At 43.8% G+C, this 12690-nt stretch overlaps 1 protein-coding gene across 3 annotated transcripts in view; it reads right to left on the bottom strand.

Annotated features, from left to right (window-relative positions):
* SH2D4A (SH2 domain containing 4A) overlaps positions 1-12690 on the bottom strand; it is a 65471-nt gene that overhangs the window by 30602 nt on the left and 22179 nt on the right. The gene's annotated exons all lie outside the window — the stretch shown is intronic.

The raw sequence follows: 12690 nt of genomic DNA, 5'->3' as shown, positions 1-12690 counted from the left end.
ATGTCTGGGAGCATTATCAACAAAACCCAAAATCTTGACAGGTATGTTTTTCTCCAAACAGTACTTCTCTGTTTTGCTGGCACAGCAATTCAGGAGGGCATCTTGGAAGAGGAGCTGGGTCATCCATGACTTCTTATTGCTCCTGTAGTGCACCAGCAGTGTGTGCTTACTGATACGTCTGATGGTCCTGGGGTCTCACTGTGCTGGATCACAAAGGGCTTCAATTTGTAGCCTGCAACATTGCCCCCAAGCAAGACTGTTATCCTGTCCTTAAAAGCCTTGAAACCTGGCACTGACGTGCCCTCCTTGTGGATGAAAGTCCTTTCAGGCATCCGTTTCCAGAATAGGGAGGCTTCATCCATATTGAACATTTGCTCTGGCAGGTAATTTTCCTCGACAATTTGGAAATCTAGGGTTTCCAAAAATTCTTCAGCTGCCTTCGCATCAGCACTTGTAGACTCATCACTCACTTTCACACTATGTAATGAACAACACTTCTCGAGCAGTTTAAATTACTCGGAACTAGCAGTAAATGCAACATCGTAGTTGGGCCCAGCCTTTTCTTTCAACATCACAGACAAACTTTTGGCTTTGGTGTGATCATCATGTTACTGAGAGGGATACGCTTCTGTGTCTGGTCTTCAGTCCAGCTCATTAGAAGTTTCTCCACGTCTGATATAGGCCCTTGTTAGTCTTCTTGCCTTCAATGAAGCAGCTCCTTTAACAGCTTCCATCATTTTATTCTTGTTCTTCAAGATCATAGCTAGGGTGGAATGGGACACGCCTGACTAGTGAGCAATAACCATCACTGATTTTCCACCTTTGTAGTCCTTAATCACTTTTAGTTTTGTTTCCAGGTCAATCACTCAATGTGGTCTCTTACCGGCAACATTGGCAGTGGATTTTGTATGATAAGGGGCCATGATGAACAAAACAATGGGAGGTTAGTCAACCACAAGAGAAAATGATGCAATCAAGAGATGCAGTAAACACAAGGTGTGTGAGGCTGCTGCTGGCATAACACTGCATACTGTTTTACAGTAAGCTTTTTTTAATAAGTAGAAAGAGTACACTGTAGAATAACCATAAAAGTATAGTAAATACATAAACCAGTAACAGTTGTTTATTGCCAAGTGTTATGCACTGTACATAACCGTATGTGCTGTACTTTATACGACCGGCAGCACAGCGGGTTTGTTTACACCAGCATCACCACACACGTGAGTAATGTGTGGCACTACGATGTTATGATGGCTGTGACGTCACTAGGCAGTAGGAACTCTTCAGCTCCATCATAATCTTATGGGACCACAGTCGTATATGCAGTCTGTCGTTGACAGAAATGTCATTATGCGGCACATGACTATATTACAAAAGTTGAGTCTATCTCAGCTGATAAAACTGCCCACAACAATTGCAAGTGATACTTCAAGCTCTCTGCCGAGATTGTTTACTAATCATGGGGACTGCTATTAACACTAAGTCCAGTGATGGCCACTAGTCCCTGAAGGCCTATTATGACCAGACGCCATGTTAGCGACTTTGCTAGTGTTATTTTTACTCCTCACGACATCTCTGATGGATGGGAAACATAATACTCAATTTTCAGATAAAGAAAGTGGATCTCTGAGGAGTGGTGTAGCTTACACTCAGCTGGCTTGTGCTAGAGTTTATGCTTTTCCACTATGTCAACATTGTCATTTAGGAAAATGAGTTGTAGGTCACCAGATTTCTTATGCTTATTATTTGGCAAAGATTACTTTCATTAGAATCCTGTAGGTTTCACAACTGCTACTTACCACATTCTGTCTCACTTTCTTCTTATTTTAATATTATAAAAGGATACAGAGCTGCTCTGCACCCAAAGCAGAACAGTCACCCGGCCCTCTATTTATGAACAGGCGAGAACTGTTCCAACAAGCTTTGTGTACGTCTGTCTGTTCCAAAGTCCAACATGGCTTCGAAGGGCTGGGGCTTGCAGTCTCTGAATATGTTTCCACCATGAGGAATGTGAGCTTTAGAAGCAGGCTCACTCTCCTTTCCTCAATGATACAAAATCTGTGGGGCATCACTTTGCACAAAGGATCAGTTTCTTCTATGTGAAAATTAGGAGGCGGGGGATCGTCCTCGCTGACCCTTCTTCAGGTGCTGCGGATAAGGCTCCAGCTGCGCCAGCTGCGTCCCAGACTCTCCCCGGTCTGTTCCAGCAGGACCCGGACCTGTGCGGCCAGCAGAGCTCTGGACCAGGGTGTTGTCAGCAGCACCTCCACCACGCTCAGCCTCTAAGCTCTGGAGCAAACTGTTGGTTGTTTCCTGAATTAGTATCAGGCTAACAGGCATCTGATACTGCTTTTCTAACCTATCTTCCAATGTGTCATCTACTTTGTGAAATGTGTTTCCCCCATCACTTGCCTATTACTGTCATCTGCATGGGTATAACACTTGAAACAGTGTGAGTTATTCCTTGTCCCTTAGAAGTATTCCTTCAGCTGAACTATTCATCTCATATAGACACACAACACTGTTTTCTCACCACTGGCTTTTTTTTATCTTAATTTTTTTCTTTCATTGTCCTATGCCTTTTCTTACTAGCACTTTCAACACGCTGACTGCTTTTGCTCTTATGAGATGTGATGGGGTTATTAATATCTTGAAATAACTCAAAACCAGGCACCAACACATGAACCAAAAAGGACATGAGGCTGGGGACTAAAGGGACCACTGTGACCTTCAGCCCCACCTACTGGCGCCAGTGAGAGTAGACGTCCTTTCCTTGAAGCTTTCGGTTTTGTTGCAGCAGACCAAAGCTCATAAGTTAGGTTTTTGAGTGGAAAAGTTAGCATAAGTAATTGATTAGGTTAGCAACCTCCCTAGAGATCAGTACCCCTATTCAAGTACTTCGATATGTCTAAGACATACTGTAAACTCTAAAACTAACACATACTAAGAACCACATTTATAAAAATTTTAATTTTCAAGATGAACCAAGATTTGCCACTATCCCAAAGTATTAACATAATATGAAGAACTTAACTAAGCCTTGTGTAGAGTAGGTCCATTCGGAAATGCTTACGTGTTCTACACACCCACGAAATACACCAAGTGCAAGGCAATAGACTGAAAACAGTGTGACCCAAAAGAGATTTCCTTTATCAAAACAGCCAGATCAGTGGCTCAAAAGTGATCATTCATGACGCCAGTACCAGAGGAAGATGACCTGCGGAGCCCTGCTGCCACTCGGACCGGGCATCCCAGAGCGCGGAGGCGGTTTCCTGCAGTGGGGGCCAGGCCTCCCCGAAGCTCCCGCATGACGCTGTGTTCCAGGGAATATGCTCTCTAGTTACTCCTATTTGTAACACAAGACAGGGAGGAGAAGTACCCACCTACCTGCATAGCTTTGCTTACAAAGCACTTTCAAGTTCAACACATCATTTACTTTCATATTGACCCTCTAAGGGTGTCAAAGCAGCTACTGTCCCTTTACCAAAGAGGTAAGTGACCTGTTAGTAGGTGGAAAAGCAGGGACTGAAACCCATGTCCTCTCCATGTCTATGGCCTGCTCCTTTTGTTGGGGGACCCAGAGGGAACATATGTCTGTCCTCACGCTGGGAAGCCATGCAGTCACCTGCCATCAGCTACATTACAGAGACTTCTGCTGAAACCTTATGGACAGAGTGAACGCAATCTCATCTGCTTCCTATTTAAAAATAAAAACTGCCTCAAAATATTTATTAACCAAAACAATAAAGTGAGTCACATGAATTTTTTGGTTTCCCAGAGCATATAAAATTATATTTACACTATCCTCTAGTCTATTAAGTGTGTAATAGCATATGTCTAAATAACAATGTACATACCATAATTTAAAAATGCTTTATTCCTAAAAAATGCTAACCATCATCTGAGGCTTCAGCAAATTGTAATCTTTTTGCTGGTGGAGGGTCTTGCCTCAATGTTCACAGCTGCTGACTGATCAGGGTGGTGGCTGCTGAAGGTTGGGGCTGTGTGGCAATTTCTTAAAATAAGACAACAACCAAGTTTGCCACACTGATTGACTCCTCCTTTCATGAATGGTTTCTCCATAGCCTGTGATGCTGTTTGATAGCATTTTACCCGCAGCAGAACTTCTTTCAAAATTGGGGTCAGTCCTCTCAAACCCCGCTGCTGCTTTATCAACTAAGTTTATGTCATGTTCTAAATCCTCTGTTGTCATTTCAACAGTCTTCACAGCATCTTCACCAGGAGTAGATTCCATCTCAAGAAACTCCTTTCTTTGCTCATTGATGAGAAGCAACTGCTCATCCGTTAAAGATTTATCATGAGATTGCAGCAATTCAGTCACGGCTTCAGGCTCCAGCTCTAATTCTAGTTCTCTTGCTGTTCCCACCACGTCTGCAGTTACTTCCCACACTGAAGTCCTGAACCCTCAAAGTCACCCATGAGGGTTGGAATCATCTTCTTCCAAACTCCTGTTATTGCTGATATTTTGGCTTCTTCCCACGAATCATGCATGTTCTTAATGGCATCTAGAATGGTGAATCCTTTCCAGATTTTTTCAGATGCTGTGTTAGCAGGTATGAAAACAACATTACTCTCATTGTACATCTCAATCAGAGCTCTGAGTGACAGTGCACTGTCAATGAGCAGTAATATTTTGAAAGGAATCTTTTTTTGAGCCATAGGTCTCAACAGTGGGCTTAAAACATTCAGTAAACCATGTTGTAAAGAGATGTGCTGTCATCGAGGCTTTGTTGTTCCATTTACAGAGCACAGGCAGAGTAGATTTAACAGAACTCTTAAGGGCCCCATGATTTTCAGGATGGGAAATGAGCACTGGCTTCAACTTAGAGTCACCAGCTGCGTTAGCCCCTGACAAGAGAGTCAGCCTGTCCTTTGAAGTTCTGAAGCCAGGCACTGACTTCTCCTCTCCAGCTATGAAAGTCCTAGATGGCATCTTCTTCCAACAGAAGGCTGTTTCGTCTACACTGAAAATCTGTTTCAGGGTGGCCGCCTTCCTTGGTTATCTCAGCCAGATGTCCTGGAGAAATGGCTGCAGCTTCTACGTCAGCACTTGCTGCCTCGCCTTGCACTCTAATGTGACGGAGACGGCTTCTTTCCTTAAACCTCATGAGCCGACCTCTGCTAGCTTCAATCTTTGCTTCTGCAGCTTCTTCGCCTCTCCCAGCCTTCACAGAATTGAAGAGAGTCAGGGCCTTTTTGTGGATTAGACTTTGGCTGAAGGGAGTGTTGTGGCTGGTTTGATCTTCTATCCAGACCACTAAAGCTTCCTCAGTGTCAGCGAGAAGGCTGTTGCACTTTCTTATCATTCGTGTGCTCACTGGAGTAGCACTTTTAATTTCCTTCAAGAACTTCCTTTGCATTCACAACCTGGCTAACTGTTTGGTGCAAGAGGCCTAGCTTATGGCCTCTCTTGGCTTTCGACATGCCTTCCTCGCTAAGCTGAAGCATTTCTAGCTTTTGACTTAAAGTAAGAGATGTGCGACTCTTCCTTTCACATGAACACTCAGAGGCCATTGTAGGGTTATTAACGCCTCATTTCAGTACTGTGGTGTCTCTGGGAACAGGGAGGTCCAAGGAGAGGGAGAGAGATGGGGAAACAGCTGTTTGGTGAAGCAGTCAGAACACACACAACATCTATCAACGAAGACTGGCCATTCATATATGCAGTTCTCGGCACTCCAAAACAATTACAATAGTAACATCAAAGATCACTGACCGCATATCACAGTAACAAATATAATAATAATGAAGAAGTTTGAAATATTGTAAGAATTACCAAAATGTGATGCAGAGACACCAAGTGAGCAAATGCTGTTAGAAAAATGGTGCTGACACACTTGCTCAATGCAGGGTTGCCACAAACCTTCAATTTGTAAAAAAAAAAAAACCAATTTCTGCAAACCACAATAAAGCAAAGTGTAATAAAATGAGATATGCCTGTACGTATAATTACTGCTAAACTTAGAAATAAGGCAATTCAAATCTCCATAAACACTTGGGTTACCAAAAGATGCTGTTAGCAACACTGATATTACACAATTACAAATTATATTTACCCAGAGACTGTGTCATATGAAGATTATTCTAATTATATTCACTTTTAAAACTGATTTGAAAAATGGTTCATTCTGCTTTCTAACTTAATATTCACTCTGTTTAAAAGCAGGACTAGGCAATCAAATGCCAAGCACCTTGAATTCCAACTAAACCAGAAAGCTCCAATAAACAGAACATTTCTAACACTCAATTTTTATGGTGAAGATGAAAATGATGAATTAATGGGCTAAAATCAAGAGTTTCCTTTTGAAAACAAACTACTAGGTTAAGTATTTACTCATCCTGCTCTCATGCCTCTTAAATCCATGGTATTCCTTAACAGACTGACGGTCAGAACGATAACCTCCACGAGGGCAAAGAGCAGGCCAGCTTAATTCACTGATACCTGGAGCCTTGGCACACAGAACAGCGACTGGCACTAGTGGGGCCTCAGTAAATATCTGGTGAATGAATGAACACACTCGAAATTCATCACTTTCTTACTTATTAAAAGATATCCAAGGCGCCAGCCTGGTGGCACAGTGGTTAAATTCACACATTTTGCTTCTCGGTGGCCCGGGGTTCACCGGTTCAGATCCTGGGTGCAGACATGGCACCAGTTGGCAAAAGCCATGCTGTGGTAGGCGTCCCACATATAAAGCAGAGGAAGATGGGCACGGATGTTAGCTCAGGGCCAGTCTTCCTCAGCAAAAAGAGGAGGATTGGCAGTAGTTAGCTCAGGGCTAATCTTCCTCAAAAAAAAAAAAAAAAGATATCCAGTCTAGTTTAAATATTAATCAGGATACATGGGATTCAACTGAAAGTTGATGGCCTGTAACTCACTCATTTTGCTAATAACCAGGTCACTGAAATAACAAGATCATCCAATTCCCAAAAATTTTAAATAAAAAGGTAATTTCCCAATGATGACTATAATATTAAGGTTTTGAGTATATTGGGATTTAGCTTTTTCTTTCTAAAATAATGGGAGAGGCAGAATAATGGAACTGTGCTTTGATAAAGTTATGAAGAATAATAATACAGAAAGATGGAGATATTTTCCTAAGGTCAACTAGGCTAATAAGACAAAAAACAGGACAATCAACTTTACTACCTGTGGAGTGACTTTACTGGAACACGAGTTAGGACAACAGAGACCCTAGGGAATCCTTTCCCCATTTCTCTAACACTGTTCCTGACAAAATCTATGCACAGAGACTACTGGATACCCTCACTTAACAGGACAGCAGACTCTCACGGGGGTGTAATTTCACAGCACGCCTTGAACCAGCATGTTGTCTTCCGTGTCTGAGTTTACTGTGAGCATACTAGAGCACTGAGCTGTCACACTGGGTGAACATCTGTCCATGTGCACAGCACCATCCCTCCACAAGCCCTCAGAGCAAGGTGCAAACAGCAGGACTGTGTAATAACCTCCTCAGAAACACAACAGTGCAGAACTGCAAGGGTTGTTAGCACAAAGAAGTTCAGATAGGAAGTGTTTCAAAGGCCACTCTCACCAGGGAGATACCTGACACATGACCCACGAAAAGAAAAAAGACAAGCAAGAGAAATAAAGCAATTGCTAAATATAAAGAATAAGTACAAAGCAAGAAGGGATCATTAAGAAAATAGCCTTAAAAACATGATTGATTTGGGAAGTCTTGCCACAATGGAAAACACGAACCTAACTATAAATAATGACAGAAAATCATATTTATACCATACATAATACTTTACAAAAGACTTTTATGTATATTATTTCATTTGATTCTCACATCCAGCCCAGTGATAGGCAGCTACTGCAACCTTCTATTTTTAGATGAGGAAAGTGAGCCCCAGAGGTCGAGTGGCTGACCCTCAGCGGTGACAGGACCCCACCTCCTGACCTGGGTTCCACGTCTTTCTTCCCAGCACATGAATCTAGTGAGCTGGATAAGTGAATTATGGCAAATATCACTTGCAATCATGCAAACTAAAACTGTGTTACCAACTTCATAATGTACAGCTCTCAAGACTGGAAATGTTTTCCTCTTTTGTAATTTACTTTATATTGAGCTTTTTCTATAACATTCTGTTTTTAAAAACACAACAGCTTAAATGGCTTTTAAGGCCCTAGAATTTTGTGATCCTATCTATATAAAGGTTTATTCTACAAACTACCGTGAAATTCTGCTACAGTTACATGGAAGCCATGAGGGTAATCCTGTAACACTCTCATTGTGGCTCTCCTCTTGAATTAGGCACAATTTATTTCTCGTCTATTTTTACCTGCTTCCTTCAAGTATCCCAGAAGGGAATATACATCAAAGGAAACAATTACTGTTTGGAATTATTCCTCTTTTTTCTTCGTATGCAACTCAATCCTCAAAATTCTAGCCTGCGTTTCAGGAACACATTTTCCCACTCTGTTTAGAGCGGGTCTCCTTGTTATAAGGTGACCCTGGCTCCCTTTCAGGGATTGGCAACATGGCTGTCTGCAGACAAGGGCCTGGCAACCCAAGATGGTCCCACCAGGCCCAGCCAAGGGCATCTATGCAGCTGGAGTGCAGGCTTCCCCACCTGCCCGCTCACCTCCCACAAGATCATGTACAGAGCTGTGCTCCAAAGCTGCCGCCCAACCTTTACAGAAAGCCCAGGCCACATAAAAGCCCCTAATTTGGTTGCTCTGCAGGAGCACCTGGATGAACAAGGGTCCAGATAAACAATCCAGCATATTCTTTTCTATTCTTTCAAAGAAGTGGTCTGACCTTAGTATCCTGCTTCTGCATCTCTCCTTACAAAGGCAAACAGCCAAAATCTGGTTTTAGAGGACCGCTGGGTTCTGAGCAGACAGCAAGCTTACCTTTGGTTTGGCAGGGATACGAAGGAGACCCTAAGTGGGGTCTTTCACTGTGTCTGAAAATCATTTACAGGCTGCTCCTTGACTGCTGTCCATTAGTGGGGACACAATGCTATGAGTTAGAGTGATAGTGAAAAACACAGCTGAAAACCACCTTGTTTCAATGTCAAGTGTACAGTCATAATGTACACTTTGCTGGCGTGTTTTTGTTATCAGTTGTTATACTGAAATGACAGGCTTAAAAGCAGGTATCAGAGCCTCGGGGCAGTGTGGGAAGTGTGTGTGTTGTGTGTGTGCACGTGTGCATGGTAGGGGTGGAGAGGCAAGAGGTCTCATCTCTGACTCCACTTGGTTAAAGAAGACATGACAGGGAAGAATCTGACTTTAATCTGCGAGTCTCAAGGTCTTTTTTTTTTTGTTTTTTGGAATGTTTGAATCCAGATGTCTGTGTTCTAATTTTTAAAATCTCCTGTTTCGCAGTGTGATCCACTCTGAAGGCCATTTCTGTAAAAATAACGAGTAACTCTCCAGAGATGAAATATAAAAGTGAGTAGATATAGTTTTATTTGAGGTCCCCTTTGGAGGAAGGACAGTCAGTCCACTGATTAAGGAGTTCCCAACTTACACAGTGCACACACACAGAGAAACACAAAGGGGCTTATGTTTGAATTACCATACCCTGCCATTCTCCCACCACACTCAGGACTGTTCTCTTCTCTCTCAGGTTCTCTTACAAGAGCTGGGGGAAAACTGACCGCATTCAGAGGGCTGGCCATATCAGGGGTTCCTAAGGATCTCCACTCAGCCACGGGGGACTCATGGTTGTCACCCAGACTCCCCCAGAGAGGGTGAGTGTGCCCACACAGTGCACTGCTGTCATTTTCTCTGGCTCCTATGAACTCCCCATCAGACTTGTCCTTGCCTGGGAATGGCATCTGCTTCCCAACCTGCACGTCTCAGAACCTGGCTAGGTGACAGCTAAATCCTGATAGTCACCATCACCTCCAGCTCAGTGATAGGCACCCAGTAACACTGAGTGTTTGCTGTGATCCACCAAGAACCACACACTCTCACTACACATTAAGCAGAGCATCATTTCTGAGTTTCCCAAGAGCTACTGCCACTGCCAAAAATAAGGACAGGGCAGGTATTTTGTAGAGGACAACAGCTTTTTAGAATAAAAACCATACACTCAGCTCCCATCCAGGCATTGTTTCAGCCTCCTCCTCAGATTGCACAAACCACTCAGCCTCGCTTTGCTTCCAACTCTTCATCTCAAGACTGAAATGGACCAAGGCTGGGGTCATGATAAGAAGAGCAGCTTACAGCTGAAGGACCTCAGGGAACAATTCTTGCTGCTTCCACCAGGTGATACTAGGCAAGCATCCTGACGTTTATAAGCTTTCTCAGCTTCCTTTGTAAAGAAACAATGTTGCTGGTTTAATCTCTATTTTATCAAGGGGATTGATTTACTATAGGATACTTCCCAAATCACAGAGCTGCCTCTGAGGACAGAGAGCTCCATTCCCAGACTAGAGTCTTCTATTGGTCTCAAGGTGTCTGGGACTTACTCGGGCAGCCAGACTTTTGGCTATCTACTTGGTAAAATGAAAATTTTAAATCAACACAAACATATTCTTTAGAAAAATCTTTTGTGAAGATTATCTTGAGTGTGTAGAAAGATGCTTTGAGACTGGACCCTAACTTTTCTAAACCCTGAAGCAGGGATCAAACAATTCTTCTCAAAACCCACAGGTTTGCTTCTTGTGGCTCTAAGGGTGAAGCAGAATTCTTTACCCTAAGAGTTGTGGCAAATCTTCCATTGTTCTAGAAGAGATCTCCTGGAAGAAGCCATCTGCTAATGAAGACATAAAATAATCATTGTTATACTGGTATCAAAGTATCCAAATGCAAACCTACAGATTGGGCTGTTCAGTGTTCTGGTTCCATGTAGGAAGGGTACAGCACCCTACATTCTCTATGGGGGAGAAGATTAGTTATTTCCCAGGCAGGCCAAGTGATACAGTTTTGAGTCTGGGGGTAGACAGCTGTGGTGAAAAGCTCAGGATAGGACTGCTAGTTGAGTGAGGAAGACATAATTTGTACCTTATTTCCAGAAATGAGTTGGGTTCACCTCGGCCCTGTACTACTGGGCTTGGCCCTCACACACCTGCCTGACTGCCGCCTGAATACAGAAGGCCAGGTCTCACGGTGTGGCTTGTCCATTGAAGCTGCATGGCACCTCCTCAACAGTCGTAGGGCTACGAGACAATACTGCCCTCAGCGGGTGCAGGTGCAGGCACTGTTTAGGATCGGGAATGCTTAGAGCTGGAAGGAAGCTCGTGAGGAAGCATCTCAGCCAACAAACACCACCTCCACAGCTAACTCCCACGAAGGGAGGACGGCTGCCCGGAAGGCTGTGGACGAGGACGGAGGGCACACGCCGGCTTAGCAGGAAGGAGTGTGTGATCCATCAGTCACGTCTGCCCCGTGTGCAGGCGTGGGAAGTGTCTGCACTTGTGCTCTGTGGCTACCAAGTATAAAAGTTTATACTTTTAAAAGTATAAACGACATTTTTATCACTGATTTATCCTTTCAAAGATAAGGAAAACGAAGTCCTGCAGAGACAGAATCAGAATGAAAACCCAGTTCTTCTGACACATTTTACCATATTTTCCCTCACTATATTACCATAGCTCAAAAACCCACTACAGGTCCACAATCCCTTATTAACAATTCTGAAATCCAAAAAGCTCTGAAAATACATAACTCATTTTGAGGTGAAAAGCTGACTTGAGCTAACATGAGGCCATTTACAGCAACTGATTACAGAGTCCTGCCCCAAAGCTTGCTGGGAAACATTGTTTATTACATAGCATATGCACACATTTCTTTTATAAAATCTGAAAAGATCTGAAATCTAAAAAAGATGTGTCCCGGAGGTTTTGGATAAGGGGTGGCAGGCCTGTACAACTGAGCCCATTGCCCACAGAGGCGAGGGAAGCAAAGACCCCATGTGAACACAGACTAACGCTGGAGCCGGTGAATACGCTACGTTGCACAACAAAGGACCCCTGCAGACGTTCACCACAATCCATGGACCTCGCCAGGGAGATGATCCTGTGGCCCCATTTAACCACATGAGCCCTTAAAAGCAGAGAACTTTCTCTGGCTGGAGTCTAAGATTTACGGAAGGTAAAGTCTCTAGAATCTTAGAATCTTGATAAATTCTAATCAGGAGACTCACCCGCCGTGGCTGGAGGGGCCACATGGAAGGCAGGAGAAGGAATGCAGTCAGTACCCAGAAGCTGACCACCCCAGGCTGACAGCCACCAAGGAAACAGGGCCCTCGGGTGCTCATGTGGCCAGCAATCCAAAAAAGCTAGGATGCATTTCTTTCCCAAAGTTTCCAGATAAGAACCCATCTCAGCCAACACCTTGATTTCTGCCTCGTGAGACACTCAGCAGAGGACCCAGCCAGGCCACGTGAGAATTCAGACCTCAGGAGCTAAGAGAGAACAAATGGGTATATTTTAAGCCATTACGTTGACAGTAATTTGCTGTGGCAGCAATAGAAAACAGACCCACGGGCCAAGGCTAACTCCTCTTCATAAGGCAGCCTCCCAGCACCTTCTCAAACGTACCTGCACTGAGTCCCGGCCAAAGCACCTTATGCCCGCCGGGATGCCCTCCTCCCTGTATCCCCACACACGACTCTTCCCTTCCTCACCACCTACACGTGGCTCACTGGGACTGCAGACTCCTCTTCCTCTGGCCTCATGCTCACCGCC

Source organism: Equus asinus, chromosome 27 (assembly GCF_041296235.1).
Source record: "Equus asinus isolate D_3611 breed Donkey chromosome 27, EquAss-T2T_v2, whole genome shotgun sequence".
Classification (NCBI taxonomy): Eukaryota; Metazoa; Chordata; class Mammalia; order Perissodactyla; family Equidae; genus Equus; species Equus asinus.
The sequence above is the reverse complement of the archived record's forward strand: the minus strand, read 5'-3'. Positions and strand labels throughout refer to the sequence as shown.